The sequence below is a fragment of the Vulpes vulpes genome, chromosome 12 (assembly GCF_048418805.1).
Source record: "Vulpes vulpes isolate BD-2025 chromosome 12, VulVul3, whole genome shotgun sequence".
NCBI lineage: Eukaryota > Metazoa > Chordata > Mammalia > Carnivora > Canidae > Vulpes > Vulpes vulpes.
In genome coordinates, this window is record NC_132791.1 from 164,479,645 (window position 1) to 164,504,294 (window position 24,650).

The 24,650-nt window shown below is 47.7% G+C and overlaps 1 protein-coding gene across 8 annotated transcripts in view; it reads right to left on the minus strand.

Moving 5' to 3' along the window:
• The window catches only part of LOC112924553 (beta-catenin-interacting protein 1), a 151,764-nt gene extending 135,472 nt beyond the window's left edge, over nt 1-16,292 (minus strand). For 5 of the 8 annotated variants that reach the window (XM_072731242.1, XM_072731240.1, XM_072731241.1 and 2 more), the window contains exon 1: nt 16,090-16,292. The gene's annotated coding sequence lies outside the window, so the exon portion shown is untranslated. Of the gene's footprint in view, nt 1-9,112; nt 9,226-16,089 lie in introns of all 8 variants that reach the window. The other 3 variants (XM_072731238.1, XM_072731246.1, XM_072731249.1) reach the window with 3 other exon arrangements.
• Nucleotides 16,293-24,650: the final 8,358 nt, after the last annotated feature.

Genomic DNA, 24,650 nt, shown 5'->3' on the forward strand with positions numbered 1-24,650 from the left:
AGCTGGGAGGATGCTAGTGGGTAGGCGCCCAGGATAGTGCCAAATGCCCTGGGGAGCCTGCAGCAGCCCCTGCTCCCACACCCGCCAGTCGTCACCTCAGGTGCACCCCAGCTCCTTCAACACCTCTAGGCCTTAGCAGCTGTGCTCCCTCCACCTTGAATACCCTTTCCTACTTACTGTTCTCTGCTCTGTAACACCTTCTCTGGGCTGCCCTGAGCCCTGGCCTCACATTTGCCCACATTTCCCACCTTGCAGCACTACCGGAGTGCTGTGGCACTCCAGGTGTCTGTGCACCTCCTCCCACCTCCAAACTGGAAGCTGTCTACAGACAGGCCCCAGGCCGCCTTCTCAGGGATGTTCAAATGAACCCACACATCTCATTAAATACAATTCTTCTATAACTCTCAGGAGGAGCTGATCCATTTTCTTCAGTCTCCAGTATTTTTGTGGGCCCTCAGAGAGCTTGCAGGCTGTGGGCTATGCACCAAAGAATCCGAATTTTGGGAATGGGGAAATAATGCCGCCAGTCACATATGGGGCTCTGTTCTGTGAATGAACATGTTCAGGGAGCCTGTGAGATTCACTTGGGAACCACAAAGGATCCCCAGCCTCAACATCCTCACCACAGAGAATCTGAGACATGGAGGACTCGAAGGGGCCTGTGTGTACAGACTGGATCATGTTGATATGACTGCACTGATATAAGGCATCTGTTTAGAACTTCTGGCTTGGGATGCCTGGGTGGTTCAGTGGTTGAGTGTCTCTCCTTGGCTCAGGGCATGATCCTGGAGTTCCAGGATCGAGTCCCACATCAGGCTCCCCATAAGGAGCCTGCTTCTCCCTCTGCCTATGTCTCTGCTCCTCTCTCTGTGTCTCTCATGAATAAATAAAATAAAATCTTAAAAAAATAAAAATAAATTAATTAAAAAAAAAAGAAAAAAAGAAACTTTTCCTATGATTTTGGCCTGATTGAGAAAAATAAGTCCCTCAGCTATTGCTGTCTCTTCAAGTCCCGATTTGGGTGAAACCCCCCATTTTAGAGCTCAGCAAGAGTACCTGGCGGGCCTGCTCTGCTCTGACAGCATGTCGCATTTCAGCTGAGAACAATGCAAACAGGAAAGGAATGCGGAGGAAGTTTCTCTGGCAGCAATGGGGACACTCCTGGTCGGGGCTAAGTTACTGACAGAGGGACATGCAGGTGGTGGTGGCTTTCTCTCTGCACCAGAGGGGGATGAGGACACAAGGTAAAGGCTATCTTTTGACCTCATTTTAAAAGATTCTTTTTTCTTCCGAGAGAACAGCTGGAGCCCTGAAACCTGGCCAAGCCAGAGCCAGAGACCTGAAGTCAAGAACAAGCGCACCTACAACACCCAGCTGCGGGTCTTCCTCTGATTCAGTCTGATTCATGACCCTTGGCCTCTGGCAGGTTTCCAGGAGTGGGTAACACAGACTCCAGAGCCCTTGTCTATTTATAAGTGAGTGGAAGAACTGGAAGCTTCAGCCCTTGAATGGGTGCAAGCACACTCTGTCCCCATCTGGGCAGGAGGCCTCCTAGGCTGGATGACCCTCACCGCAGGCTGAACACCTGGCTGTGTCGGAGCCACCCCCACCACCCCCACCCAGGTGCAAGCTGGTGACAGAAGGACCCTTTCCCTCTCCTGTGACCTGGATCGACCTCTGAGATGCTCCCTGTTTGCTGACAACCCACCCCTAACCAACGGAAAACTTACTTTGCATTGCTGGTCAGTCTCCTGGAGGACAAAAATCCAATCTACCTTAGGCTTAGTAATCCTGGAGAAGGACCTGGCCAGGAGGTTTCACAGGCCTTGTGTCACCACCAGAGAAGGAGGCCAGAATGAAAATTTCAACCAGTGAAAGTTCTGTCAACCTCACCACCCACAGCTATGTCCACTGGAGGGTCATCATTTAAAATTTTTAATTAAATTGGTAAATTAAAAAGATTTTTTTTCTAAGAGGAAGAGGAAAGACTGCCAGTGCTATTTATTTAACAGGAGTTGGGATCCCTGGGTGGCGCAGTGGTTTGGCGCATGCCTTTGGCCCAGGGCGCGATCCTGGAGACCCGGGATCGAATCCCACGTCGGGCTCCCAGTGCATGGAGCCTGCTTCTCCCTCCGCCTGTGTCTCTGCCTCTCTCTCTCTCTATCATAAATAAATAAAAAATTAAAAAAAAAATTTTTATTTAACAGGAGTTGCATAAAGTCCCTTCACTCAGAAACCTATGTACACGTTCACACTGCTCTGGTAATGGCAGGGACAAGCCTCATTCTCAGAGGCAGGCCCAGGCATGGCCCCGGCCCAGTACTCCCCTCCCCACACTGGCTGCTCTGGCTCTTCTCTCTCTGCCTTAGCTCTCCCTCCATCCTTTCCCTCCATTAAAGTCCCTTAGAATTGGTTCAAATAAATAAGCTTCCTGAATGAGTTCACTGCATCCCCTCAGAACCCCAGGGCCAGGAAGGCCTCCAACTTCCTGTTGCGAGAATTAGGTCATTAAATCAATGGGGTCGCCTACAGGGCGAAGTCTCAGTCCTCTGGTTGTGCCTCCAGAGCCAGCCAGTCCTCACCACCCAGCTCTGGGGATGACTCTCTTCGGGATCCAGCTGGGAGGCTCAAAGCATGCCCTCCTGGGTGAAAATTCTTCCTATAAACTCTTAAGAAAGTAAGTTTTAGAGAGAGAGCCTGGGTGGCTCAGTGGTTGAGCATTTGCCTTCGGCTTAGGGCATGATCTTGGGGTCCTGGGATTGAGTCCTGCATGAGGCTCCCCACAGGGAGCCCTCACTCATGAGTAAGTAAAAATAAAAAATAAAAAAGAGAAAAGAAGTTTTAGGGGGCATCTGGGTGGCTCAGTAAGTTAAGCACCTGCCTTTGCCTTACGTCATGATCTCAGGGTCCTGGATTGAGCCCCACATCGGGCTCTCTACTCAAGAGCCTAGAGAAGGAGCCTGTTTCTTCCTCTCCCTCTGTGTGCTTGTGCTTTCTCTCTCTCTTTCTCTCAAATAAATAAATTTAAAAATCTTGAAAAAAAAGGTTTTAGGATTACAGCCCCCTCTTTATGGGTTAATTTGCATAAAACAGGTATGTTTGTTTACCTCAAAATCATACTCATGCCATCGCTACAAATCGCAAGGATTCAGTCTACCCACACATCCCATAAGCCACATTGTTTGTTTAGATAACTACTTCTGCTCTATGACACAGGCGGTGACCTCCCCTCTCCTTTCTCTCCAGCTACCTCTGAACAAAAAAATAATCCAAGGAAAGAGGAAACCTCCTCCCAAGAGGCTATGAAAATTTAGTTTCCTCCCTCCCTAAATGTTTAACAAGCTGATAGACAAAAACAAAAATATTTTAAACAAAGACAACTCCAGAATTCACATGCTTTTATTACATCAACTCCAGGTGGTGGAGAGGGAGAGGTTACCATGAAGGTGAGAACTCCTTGATGGGCCACAAAACCCCAGCCCACGTGCTGGTGGCCGGAGGGATGAGGGATGGCCCAGGAAAATACAGGCGCTCCCTGGAGGTGGGAAAACAGCAGGAACCCAGCCACAGTTACCTAGAGGGTTGGCTCTGGGCCAGGGCCACCAGAGAGAAGCTCAGAACTCAGGACCGCAACGGACTGCAGGATGCTGGGGCCCATGTCAGGGCTCTGAGAAAGAAACTGTCCCCATTCCCTATGGGTGTAGGCATAAACATCCAGGCCAGACACACCCAGATAATCCAGTTCAGCGGCCAAATCCCCACCATCCATTTGTAATGACATCCTTCATTCCCAAAGCCACAGAACCATTAGTCACCAAGCAGAAGCTCCCAGCAGAACTGGCTTGTTACCACTCCCCTGGCAAAAAGACTCCTGGTTTTACAGCCAGCTACTCACCCAAGGCTGTCACATTTCATAAAATGAGACACAGGAGTCTTTTACAAGTCCATAGCCACATAATGCAAGCGGAACCTGGCCTCTTGCAAGAACTCTCAGCTGAGAAGAGAAAGCTACTATCAAGGTTTGTGGAGAGAGAGATTAATGACACTACATACTAGTTTGATGGTATTCTCAAGAATTGAGACTTTCCGTCTCGGAGAACTAAACTTCCTATAAATATACTTGGAGCACATAATACAATGTAGAAACGAAATACAATTACCAGCACCAACACGCAATAGTTCTCACCTGCTTCTAGAAAAGTCACACAAGTCTGCCAGAAAGATACTAGGTCATAAAAATTTCCAACTCCGAAAAAGAATAACTCACTCAAAAAAGAGGTTCCTAAGAGAAAGGGAAATAGACAACTGTGCATGCTGGAAGAGAAGAGGAAAGTAGCCAGAAATCCAGGACGCTAACCCAGGAGCGCGCCGGGCAAAGCCAAGGGAACCAGACCAAAATAGATTCCAGATGGAACAAAGTTGGGTTTTTTTTTCTCCTCACCTTTTTATTGTGAAAAAATTTCAAAGCCACGGAAAAGCTGAAAGATTAGTACAGGGAACATCCTAATACCCTGCCCCTAGAGTCACTGCTCGCTAACATTTTGCCACATTTGTCTCATGCCTCTCCATGTTGTGGGCATATGGGGGTGTATACCCTGATTTTCTTCCTGAGCCATTTGAAAGTAAGTCATGGACATCATGATACTTTGCTAAATGTCTCATCACCGTCTCCTAAGGCCATCCTCCCACATAGAACCGGGACACTATTTGCACCTCCAAGGAATTTCATATTGACCCAGTAGAATTCTCTGATGTACACCCACATCCGAGTTTCCCCAGCCCCCCTACCCCTCACTTTGGCTATCACTGGTTTTGTTCTTTTTTTTTTTTTTTTTTTAAGATTTTATTTATTTATTCAGGAAAGAAACAGAGAGAGAGGCAGAGACACAGGCAGAGGGAAAAGCGGGCTCCCTGCGAGGAGCCTGATGCAGGACTCGATCCCAGGACCCCAGGATCACAACCTGAGCCGAAGACAAAGCCTCAACCACTGAGCCACCCAGGCGTCCCTGTTTTGTTTTGTTAAGATTTTATTTTTAAGTAATCCTTACACCCAACGTGGGGCTTGAACTCATGACCTGGAGATCAAGAATCGCACACTCCACTGAGGCCAGGCACTCTGGCTGTCACTGGTTTTCATCCAGAATCCAATGGAGGATCTCAAGTGCATTCAATCCCCATGCTCTTTCACCTCCCTTAGCCTGGAATGGTCCACCAGATCTTGTGTATCACAACATGAACATTTAAAAATTTTATTTATTCATATTTTAAAGATTTTATTTATTTATTTATTTATTCATGAGAGACACAGAGAGAAAGAGTCAGAGACACAGGCAGAGGGAGAAGCAGGCTCCATGCAGGGAGCCCGATGCTGGACTTGACCCCGAGACTCCAGGATCAGGCCCTGGGCTGAAGGCGGCACTAAACCACTGAGCCACCCAGGCTGCCCACATGAACATTTTTTAGAGTCCAGGAATGTTGTATTTAGGACATCCCACAATCTGGATTTGCCTGTCATCTAGAATTAGAATAAGGCTAACTGGTTGGCAAGAAGCTATCATAGCTGTTGCTGACACTCCAGGAGAGGCACCCAATACTGGTTCTCCCCCTTTCTGGTGATGCCAGATTTGATTCCTTAGCTGTGGAGCAAAGTTTTAGATATCTAAAATAGAGAGCATACTGCACAAAAATGCAAGAAAACAGTGGGACAAGAGAATAGTATGAAATGAAACCTAAACATTATAAACGATTTAAAAATCTGATTGTGGGTAGCCCAGGTGGTTCAGCAGTTTAGCGCCGCCTTCAGCCCAGGGCCTGATCCTGGAGACCGGGAACTGAGTCCCACATTCAGCTCCCTGCATGGAGCCTGCTTCTCCCTCTGCCTGTGTCTCTGCCTGTCTCTCTCTCTCTTGCTGTGTCTCTCCTGAATAGACAAAAACTTCAAAAAAAATCTGATCATATAAAAATTAAAACTCTGTGCATAGAAATATATACTCAAAAGAATAATGACAAATTGTTGAAATTTAGGGGATCCCTGGGTGGCACAGCGGTTTGGCGCCTGCCTTTGGCCCAGGGCGCGATCCTGGAGACCCGGGATCGAGTCCCACGTCAGGCTCCCAGTGCATGGAGCCTGCTTCTCCCTCTGCCTGTGTCTCTGCCTCTCAATCTCTCTCTCTCTGTGTGTGTGTGTGTGACTATCATTAAAAAAAAAAATTGTTGAAATTTGTATAATGTATATCACAGCCATATGACAAATTTTCTTAATAAATAAAGAACACCTGTAGATCAGTAAGAAAAGACTGCCAGCTCAAGAAAGAAATGAACAAACAGTATAACATATTGTTCATAAATGGCTCTTAAAGCTATGAAATAAAAATTTCCTCTATTTCTTCATAAGGAAAATGCAAATTAAAATTACAATGACATACTCCTTCTAACTTATCTATCTGATTAGCAACAATAAAAAAGTTTGACAACTTCTGTCAAGAGCTGCACCCTTTGCTCTGGCAATTCAGCTAGAATTTATCCTACAGATTCCTTTCATGCATAAAATTACATGTATCAGAATATTCCTCATTAATAGTAAAACTTAGAATAGTAAAACTAAAAGATAGAAAACTTAAATGCTCATGCTTTTAAGGAGACTGCTTTTAAGAAATTAAAATATGAGGGACGCCTGGGTGGCTCAGTGGTTAAGCGTCTGCCTTTGGCTCAGGGTGTGATCCTGGAGTCCCGAGAACGAGTCCCACATCGAGTTCTGTGGATAGAGCCTGATTCTCCCTCTGCCTATGTCTCTGCCAATCTCTCTCTCTCTCTGTCTCTAATGAATAAATAAATAAAATCTTAAAAAAAAGAAATTAAAACATAATCAATAAAAGGAATGCCATGGAACCATTAAAATGAGTGAGATGTTCTAATGACTTTAGATAAGTAACATAACCTCTCCATGCCTCAGTTTACTCATCTGCAAACTGCAGACAATAACAGTACTTACTTCACAGGAATTTTGTGAGGAGTAAATGAGTAATATAAATAAAGCACTTTTAACCATACTCAGCACACATGGGGCATCTAGCATGTGACTCTTTTTTTAAAAAGATTATTTATTTATTTGAGAAAGAGAGTGTATATATGTGCACAAGTTGGGGGGGAGGGGCAGAGGGAGAGGGAGAAGCAGACTCCTGATGAGTAGGGAGCAAGATGCAGGGCTCGATCCCAGGACCCAGGATCATGGCTTGAATCCAAGGCAGATGCCCAACTGACTTAGCCACCCAGGTGCCCCCTCTAGCATGTGAATTTGATCTCAAGGTCATGAGTTCAAGACCCAAGTTGGACATGGAGCCTACTTAAAACAAAACAAACAAACAAACAAAAAACCACAATACCCAGCACACAGGAAGTGCTCAAGAGGTATTAGCTGAATGATGACAATAATGATGGTCTTGGAATAGAATGAGTTCCAGTATTTATTGTGAAGGGAAAAAAACAAGATGCAGAACATATTATAGCATGAAAACATATAGTGCATGTCAGGCATGTGTGTGTGATCATACATGTACATGTGTACACGTGTAGAGTATCTCTGGCTAAGATGCTCAGGACACTGTCTGACAGAGGTCTCTTTTGGGACCAGGAAGCCAGGAAGGAAGACTACATAACTTTTTAAATCCTATACTATGTCTGGATTACCTGGTCCAAAAGAGATGAATGATATTTTTTAAAGGAAGTGTAATGGGGTCAGAAGACCCCATTACAAGACCCCATTACATTACAAGAGTAAGAGAGAGCTCTTCCTCTGGGTGGTCCCATCAGTCCAGGCAGTGCTTGGTTGTGAGCATTTAAGCTCCTCTGTCATGGCTCTCAGGCCTAACAAACCTCTACTCTCCCTAGGAGACGGCCACAGGGCAGCCAACACCTGTGGAAAACGTGAGGCAATGGGTGCACGCTGCCTCTCAGGTGGAGTGGCAGCTTCACCTTGGCGGGGAAGAAGGACTGTGCACTTGTTCTGGCCAACTCCGCTCTGCCATAAGCTCCAGAAGGCTGCTCTGTGCAGGAAAGCAGAGCCCAGGCCCTGGAGAGACACCCCCATAGCTAGCCTGCTGGCTTACAGACCCCTCCCCAAAATCACCAGCACCCCATCTTCCTGCAACTCCAGCGATCCGCCAGAGGAATGCCATGTGTCTTGAGAGGCCACCAGGAGGTTGCAAGAGCAGGAACAGACAGGGGTAGGGGTTGGCCCCTGTGCCTCAGTTGGGAAGGTAAACACCTGATTAGCAACGGTCCTCACATAGGTCTGAGATTGTGGCCTACCCGAGCTGACCTTGGCAGTTTCCCTACTATCTTTTCCTCCCATCTTCATAAATCTGATTGGATCACCAGGGGCTCAGAACTACTACTTTACCCATTTAAAATCCCCAAATGATCTTGGTAGTATTCACATCTTCATGGCTATAAATCAGCCTTCTTCCACCCCCTACCCTCTCAGGAGAACCAAAATTACAAAGAGAAAATCATTCAAGTATTCTCCACCTAAAGAGAACAGAAAAACCTGGAAGGTCTGAAACACGTTTCAGTTCATATTCTACAGCAGAACATTCTATGAGATGAGGGTCAGGGTGGGTCTGTGGGAAGCCAGGGCTGTCTGGAGAAGGGGCCTGTGAGGCGTTGGTCTGGTGGGGGAAAGGTGAGGGTGTCAAGGTTAACCCATGTCCTTGGAAACAGGGTCTCTGGTTTGCCTGGGGATTTAGCAGGAAGAAAAAGGGTGGGCCCCATATTGGGAAAGGTGTTTGAAACTACTGGGATCCTGATCCCCACAGGAAGCCCCGCTTGCTGAATCCAGGACTGCAGGATGACGCAGAAGTAACTTCATCTGTCTTGGAGCTGTTATTCAGCTCAGGGGCACGGACCACAGGATTCCAGCAGCAGGAAACATGTGGGTGGGATACTCAGGAGATACTCGAGCTTGAAAAACCCTTAATTGGAGCTGGTCTCCAAAAGCCTCCCACCCAGGTCTCCATGTGGGAGAGGACATGGAAATGGGTCACATTCTCCCAGCTGAACCAACGTCACTGTGGGCTCCGACCACGCTTAAAGGAGTCCAGGGGCACTGAGTAACCTGGTCTTCTTGCCGTGCAGGCCGTTTCCTCCTGATCCAGCAACAAATGATGATGAGCCTCTAGACCGCAGGGGCAGTTGATCAGCACCAGGAAGGCAGGGACATGTCAGGGGCTGCGTGAGAATAACATCACTCAGGTGTATGCTGTCCTGGGTCTTCCTCTCACTCTGAATATGGGCAGATGCCTGTGCCAGCCCTTTGCCCCCTCCACCCCAGCCCTGCTGGAGGGACAGAGGAAGAACACTGTGTGCTTTCCCATGACCTGCTGGGCCTCCCTGACCTCACTCTTCAAAGGGATCCTGAGGCCAATGCTGGGAAGATGGGGAAGAGATAGCCCTCCCACCCTGCTGTGAATATACTGACCCCACACGGTGTCCACAGGTACCAGTTCCCTCAGGAACCCCGTGGGCATGCTGGAGAGCACCAAGCAGCTGGCCCCACAGACCACCTGCTACTATGTTGCCTGCTTTCCAGAGTTGGCAGAGGGAGATCTGACAGGCAGGGAGAGAATTCTGGACAGACAAGGTCTGGTAGTCATTTCTTAAGAAAGACACCAGTTTGGTAGCATAAATTCAAAAAACTTTCAGAAGAGCCTATGATCATTCTCTCCTGACTTGAACTCAAGTAACAAAGATTAAGACTTGAAGTGGCAAGGATTTCTTACTGCCCACACCAAGTGCAGCTTTTGTTATGTATGACATAGAAGGGCTCTAACCTATTAACTCTTTCCTTGCCCTACTGGGAAGCTAAACACAGTCCTCCACCTTAATGCCCACCTAGGGCAGGTACCCACAGAAGCCAATGTGTATACCTGGAAATTTTATATATATATATATATATATATATATATATATATATATATACACACACATACACACACACATACATACATACACACACACACACACACACACACACACACACATATATATATGACTCTTCCCTAAGAGTTCCAAACATTCTTTATTCACATGACTCCATATAGATAATATGTCTCTTGGCCCTAGACTATAAGCTTTGCATAGGGAAGAACTATTTTTACTCTGCTCATTACAATATTCCCAATGCTTGGTGGAGCCTAGATCCTAATAAAAGCTCTGTAGGGCAGCCCCGGTGGCGCAACGGTTTAGCGCCGCCTGCAGCCTAGGGCATGATCCTGGAGACCCTGGATCGAGTCCCACGTCAGGCTCTCTGCATGGTGCCTGCTTCTCCCTCTGCCTGTGTCTCTGCCTCTCTCTGTGTGTGTGTCTCTATGAATAAATAAATAAATAAATAATCTTTAAAAAATAAATAAAAATAAAAGCTCTGTAAATATTTATTAATTGAATCAGTGAATCAATAGAGGGAAGGAGGGTAGGAAGGAAGGACGAATGGAAGACAGCCATCACAGCTTGGTATCTCTGTGTTCTTGGTTTGTCTTATAAAAACATCATAGCCAGGATTAGAAACCAAGCCCTTCATTCCCCTTCTTTGCTTTGCCATCAGTAGTCCTCAACCATATTATGAGGCATAGTATACAGACCTGCTCACAGAAGCTTATACAGTACATGACCAGGAAAAATGGAGAAACAGTCATGACCCTCAATCCTTAAGAAACTTCAGAAGGAGGAAGACAATGCTTTGGTCCAGCTGTGTCCACCCCAGAAGGACACCTCTCTCCCTCTGGGGACTGTTGTCTTCCCCTTTTAACAAGGCTTTGTGGAGGATCAGGGCATAATAGGTCTTTAATAAGGAAGTATAACAGCAATTGGTGCTCAGAGCCCTTTCATAAAAGAAGTTCAAAAGCACTTTGGCTCAAACATCACATGCCCCTGGGAGCTATGAAGGTATAAGTATCATTATCCCCATTTACAGTTGGGGAAAGTAAGGCCAAGTGAGGTTAATTAGCTTGCCCAAGGTCGGATGAGACAGGGAAAGGGCGTAGAATTCAAACCCTTTGCAGCAGCCACTCAGCTAACTCTGGCCACACTAACAGTGTCACCCACACTGGGCTTAAGAGAGATCTTTCTCTTCTCTACTGTTCTGCTGAGAAGCAGTCTCTAACATGGGGCTCGTGACCAGGAGACATACTGCCTGGGTTTCAATCCTGACTCTGTTCCTAACTAGCTTGATCTCTAACAAATTACTTAACCTTTACAGGCCTCAGCTCCTGAATATTTAAAATGGTACTAATGGTGCTATCTCTGAAACTAGGGTGAGGATTAAAGGAGACAATGTATGTAAAATGCCATTTTCATTCATTTTCTCAATGAGCATGCAGCACTCTCACTGGGGGAAAAAAAGTTACTTGAGAAAAAGGTTGCACCCACTCTGGGTTTGGTTTTTACAAGGCTACAGAGGACATACAACTAACAGGCATTTTGGATTCTGCCAATGAAATGTCCCATGAGCCTGAAGGTGACTTGCAACACCAAGTTTAGATTCCCACTGACTTGTATGGGCCTCACAAGGTGAGCAGAGCAAGTGGCATCGCGAACACCAACTGGCAGGGGGCATGCATGAATGAGAAGCCGGCCAACAGCACCCAGTTTAAGAAGTCTAATTCTGGATTCCTGACCAGCTGAAGCCCTGGGTTCTAAATACCATTTCTCTGATGTTCTGCTGAGCTTCTCAAACTGCACTCGGCTCAGACCAAAGACAGCCAATGCTTTCTAGGTACCACCGTGTTCCTGACCAAACAGGAGGTATTCATGGGTGGCTGGGCCCACTATAGGGGGCCAAGTGATACTCAGCAGGGGGCTGGAAGAGAGGTGGTGGTGGGCTGGGGGGAGGAGAGCTATCCAATCTCAGAATACCTCCAACAAAAACACTGTGACATATATGTGTATGGCCATCCCTGATGCACACAAAAATCAGCAGCAAAACTCCATTTGCTTTAACTCCAATACAGAGCGGCGCAGAGAACCAAAGACATGCCACTCTTGTATAAGGCAAGATGCTAAGAGCTGGCAATGCTTGTTCATTCAACTCGAGAAACTGATTACTCTCATTCTCAGGGGGAGAAGAAGGCTCACGGGAATCTGCAGGACACACAGACAGGGCCTTTGTTAACCTAGCTGATGGCTCCTGCATCTCCTGGGTACCCTAGGCCAGAGAAATGAGGAACCTGATAGGAATAAAGTCAACACTACTAGCCTGCTGGCCTCCAAAAGCCTTCCCAGAACAAGGAGTACCCACTCACTGCCCTTCCTCGCACCCTGCTCTTTCTCCTGGCATGGACCCTCAAGGAAGAGTTCTCATGCAGTGACTTCCTATTGTTCAGAATTGAGGGGTAAAATTCAAACTCCTCACCATGGCCACAGATCTGGCCCCTGTCATCTCTTTGCTCACCATGCTCCAGCACCACTTATGGTACTTATGGCTCCCTGCTGTCCCCTCTACTCATCAGCCAGGTCCCCATTCAAAGTCATCTCCTGAGAGCTAGCTAGAGTTCTGATCCTAACCCCTATCCCAGTCATCTCCATCTTAGTACCCTGTTTCATTTCTCCTTGTATCTCTTTTCACCTTCCTGCATTTTGTTTACCTATTTACTGCTTGTCTCTCCCAACAAAATATAATCTCATTAGACCATGCAACCTGGTGATCTTGTTCTTGATTCTTTATAGTAGGTGTTCAATAAGTCATTCAATTTAACAAATATTTACTGAGTGCCTACTGGACTACAACAGTAGACAAAAAAAAAAAAGGGCAAAATCTCTGTCTTCAAAAAGCTTAAATTCTGGTGGCAGATAAGAAACAAATAAGAATACAGTAATAACTACTACTTCAACAAAGTGCTGGGTGCTGTTCTAAGCATCTGATAGGTATTACCAATTCAATCTTCCCAAACACATCCCTGAAGGAAGTATTAGTATTTTACAGATGGGGAAGCTATGGCACAGGGAGGTTAAGTTACTTGCTGAAGGTCAAGGGGCTCATAATGGCAGGAACCAAGATCCAAACCCAGATAGTCTTGGTACAAAGTCCATGCTCTGATGAAGAGTTACACTTCATCTTTGCTGAGTGTCAAATAACTACTGGGTCAGCGCCCCCCACAGCTGTTCTCTGGAGGCAGGGCTGGAGAGAGAAGAGATCCATCATGGGAGGGCTGCCCTGCTCTGTGAACTCAGTGAGGTAGAGACTGCTGGCTTTACCACTGTACTGCACCCTGGATGAAGAGGGATCTGCAGGGAAGTGTGGTCTGATGAGGGACAGGGCCAGGGCCAGGATTCCTGGCTTCTAGTTTTAGGTGCTGAGACACTCAGAAGAGTCAACTGATAATTGATGAGTTTTTTGTTTTCGTTTTTGTTTTTGTTTTTATGTGCAGGACACTGACCTCAACATTGTAATGGATGCAAAATGAATCTAGAGATCCTAGCCTCAGAAAGCTTTGAGTCATACTGGTACACTGGAGCTGAAACAGAGGTCAAAATTGACAGGTGCCATTAAAAAATATACAAAGTGCTATGGGATTTCAAGAGTTACTTAGCCTCTAGGGGCCACAGGTGCCTATCCAGAAAAGAGGGGGCTGGTCTACACAACCCCCTGGCTCTGACATGTTCTGACAGCACAGATTTGGAGCAGCACAGAAATCAAGTTTTATTCTGGTTAATATTTCAAGTGCATGGCCACTGACTGGTTCTCTCATCTACCATGAGAACAGTCCCAATTTCTTTGAACAACATCTTACAGCATCGGCAGGGCAATAATAATGTTCTCGTTTAAGTAATGCAACTGGATATGGGAATGAAACCCAGTGTGTTCTGTGCTCCTCCATCTAACTGGTTTTTAAACCCACAAACTCTCGTCCATCAAGGAGAGGGTGACCTTTCTGTGAGCACATTGTTATAATATAGAAACCACTTCCTAGGGACGCCTGGGTGGCTCAGTGGTTGAGCATCTGCCTTTGGCTCAGGGCATGATCCTGGGATCTGGGATCGAGTCCCACATTGGGCTCCTCCTGGGGAGCCTGCTTCTCCCTCTGCCTGTGTCTCTGCCTCTCTCCCTCTGTCTCTCATGAATGAATAAATAAAATCTTAAAAAAAAAAAAAAAAAAGGAACCACTCCCTATTCACCTTGTTTTATTCTGTATCCCTGAAGTCTACCACAGTATCTAGCTCACAATAGGTGCTGAGTAAGGCTAGCTGAGCTAAACCTGATCTAGAAATTGTCTGTAAATCTGAGTCAGTATTCCCTGTAGTTTAACTTTACAGCTCTCAGCCTCTCCCAGGGGGAGGAGACTGGTTCCACCTCTTCACTTTTACCGCTACCACCCTGGTCCCCCAAGCCACTATCATCTCTTGCCCAGAAGCTACAGTGATCTATCTCCTAACTGGCATCCCTGCTTCTACCTTTGCGCCTTACAATCCAGTCTCTATACAGCACCCAGAACGATCTTTGAAAACTTAGATCTTATCTATCACCTCTCCACTTAAAATCCTCTAACAACTTCTAACTGCACTTGGAATAAAATCCAAACCGGTTCTGCAGAGCACTTAACACTCCTGAAATGATTTTGTCTGCTTATTTGTTTACTCTCTCCTCTTTCAAATGTCAGCTTCAGGAGGGCAGGGGGCTGTGTCTGTCTTCACCATGGGAGTCCCAGTGCTTGGCATGGCACCTGTCACATAGTAAGCACTTACACCACTGAATGGATGAGTCTCCACGTTATAAGGCAACTTGTATTTACCAGGCCCACTAACTCCACCAGAAAACCGTGAATGACACACCGACATTTAAAAGCCAGCATCGATGGGATGAGCATTGGGTGTTATACTGTATGTTGGCAAATTGAACTTCAATAAAAACAAATGAAAACAAAAAAAGCCAGCACCTTTTTTTTACGATTCAAAGTCCTGCTTTAAATCAAAGGAAACTAGTATCTCTGGACACTTTAATGGCCCAAAAGATGAGTATCATTTAAGGTCTAAGACCAGGAACAAGAGCCCAGGAGTTGCAGCAAGGAGCTAAGATCTAAGGTACTTGGGAACAAAACCTCAGGACACACCCCATGCCTCAATTTACCCAGCAGTCAGCCAGGCACACTTCCCTAAGTTCTCTGAGTGACAGGAGACAAAATAATTAACAGCTATAGCATACTTAGATTCTCAGATAGGAGGTGCTGCAAGCCACACATCTCATTATTCATAAAACTCTTGATTTGCTGCCAATGTAAGCCTCCTCAGCCTTCCCAGGGGCTAACCTGACAGCAAGTACTGCTCAGACAAGTTCAGCACACAAGATAGAGGGAGGCATGTGGGGCCTAACAGAAGTCGGGTGTCCAGACCTAGCTATGTGCCTCGGTTACCAAGTTCAAAACTAAGAAAGGTGGTTGGGTGGGGGGCGATGAAAAGGAGGTGACAAGTGCAGTGTGGGGCTCCCAGTGGTTCATTTTGCAGGCTCACATGTACACACCCATCATACAGGTGAAACATGTGCCTGCACTATGCACCTTCCACGAATACTCATCAGGAGAGGCGGAATGGGGAAGCGACAGTTCAGTCACACAAGAGGGAGGAAGGGCGGCCCAGTGGCCAAACCTTGGCAGCATTTAGTTTGGGGAAATATGGAGGGGCTCTCACCAGAGGGCCGGGATGCTGAGCGCGGGGAGCAGGTGAGGGGAGTCAGGAGGGCACGGCACCCGGAGTGCGACGGACGGACGGTGACAACCACGCCGACGCGGTGCGGTGGACAACAGAGTGGGTGGCTCGGACACCTGTGGAGGCGACCCCTGGGCGAAGGTGAGGACGGCCGGAGGGTGGTCTGCGGCGGGGTCTGGGCCGCGAGCGGCAGGCGGCGGGCGGCGGCGGCGACCAGGCGGGGCTGGGAGGCCCGGCCCAGACCAGGGCGCCGCGCCGGGGGCCAGCCGGCGGGTCCGAGAGGGGTCGGGGGCGCCCTCCGCGGCCCCTCCCCGGGAGACAAAGGGCCGGTGGCTCCCCCGAGCTCCAGCGCTGCGCGGGCCCGGGCGCTGTGGGAGCGGGGCCGGCCTCGGCGCTTACCTGGGCCGCCCGACCCGGCCGGGCCGGCGGGGGCTGCGGGTCCGTGCGCGGCGCGCGGCGGCCTGTTCCGGGGCGCGCTCAGCCCGAGCAACTGCGGCGGCGGCGGTGGCAGCAGGAGCTGGAGCAGGAGCAGCAGCAACAGCAACAGCAGCAGCAGCAGTAGCGGGAGCGGCCGCCTGAGCCTCCGCCTCCCGCTCCGTGAGTCACCGCGGCGGGGAGGGAGGGAGGCGCCAGGCCGCCGGGGGAGGGACCGGCGAAGGGGGCGGCATCTGGCTCCGCGCGGGCGGCGAAGGCGCGGCCACCGCAAGGCCCTGGGGGAAGGGGCGGGGCGAGGGCGGGGCGCCGGGGCGGGGCCTGTTGTGGGCGGGGCCCGGGGTGCTCGGGCACGCCCATTGGCTAAATAGGTCTGTGGGGCGGGCCTTCTGCGTACAGGGCGGGGGCTGGGCGGAGCGTGGGGACACTCATTGGGTTCCTCGGGAGAAGGGTGGGGCCAGGGGTCCCGGGGCGGGGCCACGAGATGGGCGGGTGGAAGGCGGTCCTGGGTAGCGGCGGAGCGGCTCTCGGAGCGAAGGGGTGGAGCGAACGGGGGCGGGGAGGGTGGGCCGGAGGAGCGGGGCGGGGGCTCGGAGGAGGAGTTGGCCTGGAGGGCGGGGCCCGGATTGAGGTTGAAGCTGGCTCTGCGGTAACGCGCCTCCGCCTGTCCCTAGCTGCTCCAGGAGCACAGAGATCCCGTAAAAATAATGGTCTCTCCCGCATACGAGTCTGTGTCTAAAAATGGGAGCGGTCAGACGGGGCGGAATGCTCGGTGAGGCCGGGTTCCCCAGGACCCCTGAAAAATCTGAAATGGACGAGGTTGCAAAACATTTAGGGGCGTGGTCTTCCTGCGCGGTGGAACTGCGAACATTGCTACCTTTGAAGCAGCTAGGCCCACTCTTGAATTGGAGGCCTGTCCAGCCTGGGGTCCACGGAGCCAGAGAGCCCAGGGGTGGGCCTCCGTGGGAACCTTAAACTTCAAGTACCAAGTGTCTTGGTGACGGACCTTTTCTGAGGAGAAAGGATCCATGATTAAAATGTTTCTATATCTGCTAGACCGCTCTGGCTGGAGACAGTGGAGGGAGAAACACCCCTTTGGGGGCAAAATATGAATTGCTTTGAACACCCACTTTCCATTTTAAAGGGAGGCGTGTCTTTAAGAGTGGTCTCATTAAGGGCGCCCGGAGGGCTCCACCAGTTGAGGGTCTGCCTTGGGCTCAGGTCAAGATCCCAGAGTCCTGGAATTCAGCCCTGCATGGGCTTCCTGCTCAGCAAAGAGCCTGCTTCTCCCTCTCCCTCTGCCGCTCCCCCTGCCTGTGCTCCCTCATTTCTCTCTACCAAATAATTTTTTAAATCTTTTTTTTTTAAGATTTTATTTATTTATTCATGAGAGACACGCAGAGAGAGAAGCAGGCTCCATGCAGGGAGCCCAACGTGGGACTCAATCCAGGGTCTCCAGGATCACATCCTGGGATGAAGGCGGCGCTAAACCCCTAAGCCTCCCGGGTTGCCCTTTTTTTTTTTTAATCTTTTTTTTTTTAATTTTTATTTATTTATGATAGTCACACACAGAGAGAGAGAGACAGGCAGAGACACAGGCAGAGGGAGAAGCAGGCTCCATGCACCGGGAGCCTGACGTGGGATTCGATCCCGGGTCTCCAGGATCGCGCCCTGGGCCAAAGGCAGGTACCAAACCGCTGCGCCACCCAGGGATCCCTTTTTTTTTTTTTAATCTTAAAAAAAAAAATAGTGGTCTCATTTTCAACATTTTTTTCTTTCCCATCCTTATGCAAGAAGGATATGGGATAATTTTTTTTTACTTTATTGTGTATATATTCTGTAATGTCCATATGACTCTTTTCAGTTAATAACTATTTTAGTTACACTTGAGGAATATTTTAATTTTATCAAAATGAGATAGACTTTAATTAAAATTAAAATCATGAGGGCAGCCCCCGTGGCGCAGTGGTTTAGCGTCGCCTGCAGCCCAGGGCCTGATCCTGAAGACCCTGGATCCAGTCCCATGTCAGACTCTCTGCATGATGCCTGCTTCTCCCTCTGCCTGTGTCTCTCTGCCTCTCTCTCTCTGTCTCTCTCTGTCTCTATGAATAAATAAATAAAATCTTTAAAAAAATTAAAATCATGAGATTATGAATTCAAAGGCCAGAAATAGGTCTTAGTCATGTCTGTATTCCCTACTACTATCCAGGCTACTATGCCCATGGCAAGGGCTGAATATTTGCCAGTACAGTGTACCAGCTGATCCTTCATGTTTCCCAGTAAAGCCAATGCAAAAAATGTGCATATTCAAATTATTTTATGTGAATATTGATATTTAAACAAATGAATTAAAACTGAAAAAATTGCTTGGTATTCAAGACACAATGTATAAATGCATACTATTTTTAAGGATTTTGTTTATTTGAGAGAGAGAGCACAGGAGCATAAGCAGGTGGAGCAGCAGGAAGAGGGAAAAGGAGAAGCAGGCTCCCCTTGGAGCAGGGAGCCCCTGATGTGAGGCTCAATTCCAAGATCTTGAGATCATGACCTGAGCCAAAGGCAGCCGCTTAACCCACTGAACCACTCAGGTGCCGCAAATGCATACATGGAGCCCAATGCGGGACTCGATCCTGGATCTCCAGGATCAGGCCCTGGGCCAAAGGCGGCGCTAAACCGCTGAGCCACCGGGCTGCCCGCATACATTTTTTAAAAAGATATATGCTTAAGGATTAAGGTAGGAACGGAATGCATAAAATGGAAACGTGTCTGTGTGAAATAATGGATGCTTTTCCTTTTTTCAAATGTCTCACAAATCTGTTGTTTTTATTGTCCAAAGTTACACTACGTTCATCATCACGGTCAGTCCCTCAACTACCCTATCAACTCAGAGTTGGAAAATTCTTCCTTTAGACAACAGTATTAGTTCAGGATTGACTTGGGCTTCCACCCATCTGTAAGATGGTAGAATGAAACACTGAAGGTTTAGAACGTAGGAAACATCTGTTAGTTCTGACAGCGAGGCACTGTCTCTTCCACTTGGGAAACTGCTCCTGCCTACCATCCACCCCCAGCTCCTCCACCCCTCAGCCCCCCCCCCCCATTCCTGATGAGGTTATCAAGGACAGTATTCTGTCTTCTTCTCTCCACAAAAAAACAAACAGGGGAGACATGGGACCCAAGTTGGACCAGTACATTCTCTTGACTGCTAGCTAAGAAGCAGCATGTGTCCTACATTGAGCCAACTGGAGTCCTTCCCTAAAACTTTCTGAATTGGATATGAAGGGAAGCTCTCTTTCCTATTGGATCCAGAGTTAGAAGGATATGACCTCAAAAATATTCATCTTCCACACACTACATGGAAAACTGAAAGAATAAGGCGATGTTACAAGACAGAAAGGAACCAATATTGGGACGCCTGGGTGGCTCAGTGGGAGAGCGTCTGCCTTCGGCTCATGTCATGATCCCAGGGTCCTGGGATCGAGTCCTGCATCAGATTCCCTGTTCCGTGGGGAGCCTCCTTCTCCCTCTGCCACCCTCTCCCTCTCTCTGTCTCTCATGAATAAATAAATAAAATCTTAAAAAAAGAAAAAGAAAGGGACCAATATTTGGAAGGAGGGAAGGGGAACCGGTAGAGAAGAAGAGAGACCTCTAACAGCATTCCACAATTTCAGTAGACTTTGCACCAGCTCTGCTCACACCATCTCACACCTAATAGGTCCCCAGATCGGCCTCTCCCCCAGTGCTTCCCACCTTGAGTAACTGCCACCACACCCCACCTGGTTGCTTGCACCAGAAGCTTAAGTGTGTCCTTGACTCACTGGGTCTCCTTTATCCCTCATAACCAGTTCCTGTCATTTCCACCACCAAACCCTATGTTGAATCTCCCTGCTTCCCACCACCTCTACTTCTCTTAACCCATCATCAACTCTCATCCTGACTCCAACAATAACTCCCAAGAGCTCTCTCCTTCAGCCTTTCCCTACCACCCCAACTCCATTGTCCCTAGAAGTTACCAATCATGGGATCCCTGGGTGGCTCAGCGGTTTAGTGTCTACCTTTGGCTCAGGGCATGATCCTGGAGTCCTGAGATTGAGTCCTTCATCAGGCTCCCTTGCATGGAGCCTGCTTCTCCCTCTGCCTATGTCTCTGGCTCTCTCTCTCTCATGAATAAGTAAATAAAATAAAAAGTAAAAGTTACCAATTGCATCAGTCCTCTGCTATTCAATGATTTATCTTCATTTTATTTTTTAAGATTTATTTACTTATTTATTCATGATAGACATAGAGAGAGAGAGAGAGAGAGAGAGAGGCAGAGACACAGGAGGAGGGAGAAGCAGGCTCCATGCACCGGGAGCCCGACGTGGGACTGGATCCCGGGACTCCAGGATTGCACCCCGGGCCAAAGGCAGGAGCTAAACTGCTGAGCCACCCAGGGATCCCCGATTTCTCTTCATTTTCGTGATGAAGTTCCAATTCTGTAACATGGCTACAAGGCATTGTGTCATCTGACGCCAGCCTGGTCTTGAACCCCTTCGGCTGACTGGGCTCCAGCCACATATAGGCTTTCTGCCTGTTCCTTGACCACAGGGTACTACTTCGTGCTTCACAACTTCTGAGTGTGCCGTTCCCTTTGCCTGAGTGGTTCTTCTCCATTTCTCCCTCCTTCACCTGACTGAATATTTGGTCTTTTTTTTTTTTTTTTAAGATTTTGTTTTTTTTATTCATAGACACACAGAGAGAGGGGCAGAGACACAGAGGGAGAAGCAGGCTCCACTCAGGGAGCCCGATGTGGGACTCGATCCCAAGTCTCCAGGATCACACCCCAGGCTGCAGGCGGCGCCAAACCGCTGCGCCACCGGGGCTGCGTTTTTTTTTGTTTGTTTGTTTGTTTGTTTGTTTTTTTAACGATTTTATTTATGGGCAGCCCGGGTGGCTCAGTGGTTTAGCGCTGCCTTCAGCCCGGGTTGTGATCCTGCGGACCTGGGATCAAGTCCTGCGACAGGCTCCCTGCGTGGAGCCTGCTTCTCCCTCTGCCTGTGTCTCTGCCTCTCTCTCTTTGTGTCTCTCATGAATAAATAAATAAAATCTTTAAAAATTTTTAAATAAATAAAAAGATTTTATTTATTTATTTGAGCATGAGCATGAGCATGAGCATGAGCAGGTGGGAGGAGGCAGAGGGAGAGGGAGAAGCAGATTCCCCGCTCAGCAGGGAGCCCAGTGCATGCAGGGCTTGATCCCAAGACCCTGAGATCATGACTTAAGCCCAAGTCAGATGCTTATCTGACTGAGCCGTCTGGGTGCCCCTGAATATTTGGTCTTCATTAAAAAAAAAAAGTTTATTTATTCATGAGAGACACACACAGAGAGAGAGGCAGAGACACAGGCAGAGGGAGAAGCAGGCTCCATGCAGGGAGCCTGATGTGGGACTCCATCCTGGAGACTCCAGGATCATGCCCTGGGCCAAAGGCAGGCACTAAACCAATGACCCACCCAGGGATCCCCTATTTGGTCTTCTTAAAGGAGACTTTTCCTAACCTACGCTAGCCCCAGTCCAGCATGGCCTGCATAAATTCAGGAGGGCAAGGATGTCACTGCAAACCCTCTCACCTAGCACAATATCTGGCATATGCAAATGCCCACCTAATTATTGTTGCATGAATAAATAAATAAAACCCAGGTAGATACCTCACCCAGGACTATCCCTTCCATTGGGCAGCCACTCCTACTTGCCCAGCTCCACCCCCAACCCCAATGCTATCAACCCTCTCCTCACTCTTCAGTCATTACATTTATGAGTATGTATTTCATTTATTTATTTATTATTTATTTATTTATTTAAAATATTTTATTTATTTATTCACGAGAGACACACAGAGAGAGGCAGAGACAGGCACAGGGAGAAGCAGTCTCCCTGTGGGGAACCTGGTGCGGAACTTGATCCCTGGGATCATAACCTGAGCCAAAGGCAGACGCTCAACTACTGAGCCACCCAGGTGCCCCTATGATTCTGTATTGTATCCTTTCAGCTTTGGGGAGGGCCTCTCTGTGCTCCCAGACACCTATGTATCCTTATTCTTATTTTTTAAAGATTTCTTTATGCATTTTCTAGAAAAGACAGCACAAGCTGGAGGGGCAGAGGGAGAGAGAAACCCAAGCAGACTTCACGCTGAGCTCCTGGAGCCCGATGTGGGGCTCTATCCGACAACCCTGAGATCATAACCTGAGCAAAAATCAACAGTTGGATGCTCAACTGACTGAGCCATTCAGGAGCCCTTGTACGTATTTTTAAATACTTGCTTTCCAGAGCAAAAAAATCTCTATCCTGTCTACCCAAGGGATAACTATAATAGTAAAAATTTTAGGCCAAGTATGAAACAACAGCAGAGCCACAGCAGACTTGAAGGAAGGAGAGCTTTCTGAAGCAGTTGTGCCAAGAATGGTCCTCAAGTTTGACCCTATAAGATGGCCTTCCTGCCTCTGAGTTTAGCAGGTACAAAACCAGAATGGGAGAGAAAGGAAGAGACTTTGCATTAAATAGGGCAGAGGTAGGGGATCCCTGGGTGACTCAGAGTCCCGGGATCGAGTCCCACATCGGCCTCCCGGCATGGAGCCTGCTTCTCCCTCCTCCTGAGTCTCTGCCTCTCCTCCCCCCCCCCCAACCCCCGTCTCTATGTCTATCATAAATAAATCTAAATAAATAAATAGGGCAGAGGTATGGTAGTAAAGAAAAATGAGGACCAATTCTTTTTGTGTTTTGAAAGCCAAATTTTCAATGTTAATTAATAATTTCCAGTAAGATAGGAAGTTAAATAATCTTTTGCTGGGCAGCCCTGGTGGCTCAGTGGTTTAGCGCCACCTTCAGCCAAGGGCCTGGTCCTGGAGACCAGGGATCAAGTCCCGCTTCGGGCTCCCTGCATGGAGCCTGCTTCTCCCTCTGCCTGTGTCTCTGCCCCTCTCTCTCTGTGTCTCTCATGAATAAATAAATAAAAATTTTAAAAATTTGTCTTTTGCCTTGGTTCCAATATTTATCTTCCTGTTTATGTTTGGTAGAGCTCTAAGTTTTCTTTTTTTTTTTCTAAAGATTTTATTTATTCATGAGAGACACAGGGAGAGAGGCAGAAACACAGTCAGAGGGAGAAGCAGGCTCCACGCAGGGTGCCCAATGTGGGACTCGATCCCAGACCCCGGGATCGGGATCACGCTCTGAACCAAAGGCAGATGCTCAACCGCTGAGCCAGCAAGGCGTCCCAAGATCTAAGTTCTCACAGAGAGTGATAAGGGGGTGAGTGCTCAGCAGACAAGGAGCGCCACAGTCATGTGCCATCCTCCTTTGTTTCATTTTGGCAGATAACTTGTCACCTAATTTTACTTGGGAGATAGTAAGGAATTATTAAACACAACGATGAAAGCATTTTGTAGATCAGTGAATATACATATTTTGTGTCACGAGTGGGCTACCGGCAGCTGTGAACATCTGGTTCTCTGCCAACCTGTCCCTAGAGCATTGGTTTCTGCATAGGTGGATCCTCCTAAATCTCAGAACCCTGCTTGTATTGCACTTGGAAACAAGAGAAAGAAATGATTATTTGTTTCTTTGGCTCAGTATTTTGATAGACCAACAAGTCTTGTATTTTGTCTGTGCAAAAGCATTCCAATCACCTAGTAAAGACAGACATAAGACTTCACTTTGGATCCAAACACTCAGCTAATAAGCCTTTAAGCATACGAGTCTGTTTATCACCTTCCCCACCCCCCTGCTGGTTATCATCCAACTAAGTATAAAAAATTACCCTTCCTAAAAGCAAATAGCCTTTACTCTCTGGGAAAAAGCAATAAAACAGCTCTTTCCCCCGGCGCATACCAACATGCTCTCTATCAGTAGGTTTTGCAATGCTCCCAGGATACTCAGGGTGAGGCTAAAGACCATTCCTGACTGGCAGTTCCCTGCCCTATTGAGGTACAGACTGCCCAGCAGTTTATTTTTGCAAACAAGTAGAAGGGCCTGTTAATATGAAATATATTAGCTTTGCTCCTCCCCTGCACTGTCGTAAGAGTAGAAATTCTCAAACCTATCTGAGACCATAAAACCTCCTTTTTCAAATTCATATGTTTCCTGAGAGTCTCCTTGAACCCTTTGCTGTTTGTGACACCAATGTCTGCCTTAGTGGTACTGTGACAGACACTTAGATTTTGCATTTTGGGCCAGCAAAGATTGCTCAATCTAAATGAATTTTGTGGGTTTCTCTTCTCCACATCCCCCTCCTCTCACTTTCTTCATTTCTGTTCTTCTGGGAAATTACTTCCCATCAGCAGTATTTGCCCCCAGCTGGTGAATCAGATGGGGCTCTTTTTTATAGTTAATAAACACTGAAGGCTGAGGGCAGCAAATGTACACCCTGGTGCCAGCTAATGAAGAGCATCAGATGAAAGCTTATGCAAAAGGGACAGGCATGGTGCAAATGTCCTGGGATCCAATACTCACTCTTCTCCCACATGCTGTATAACAGATAGTAATGATTATTAATTAT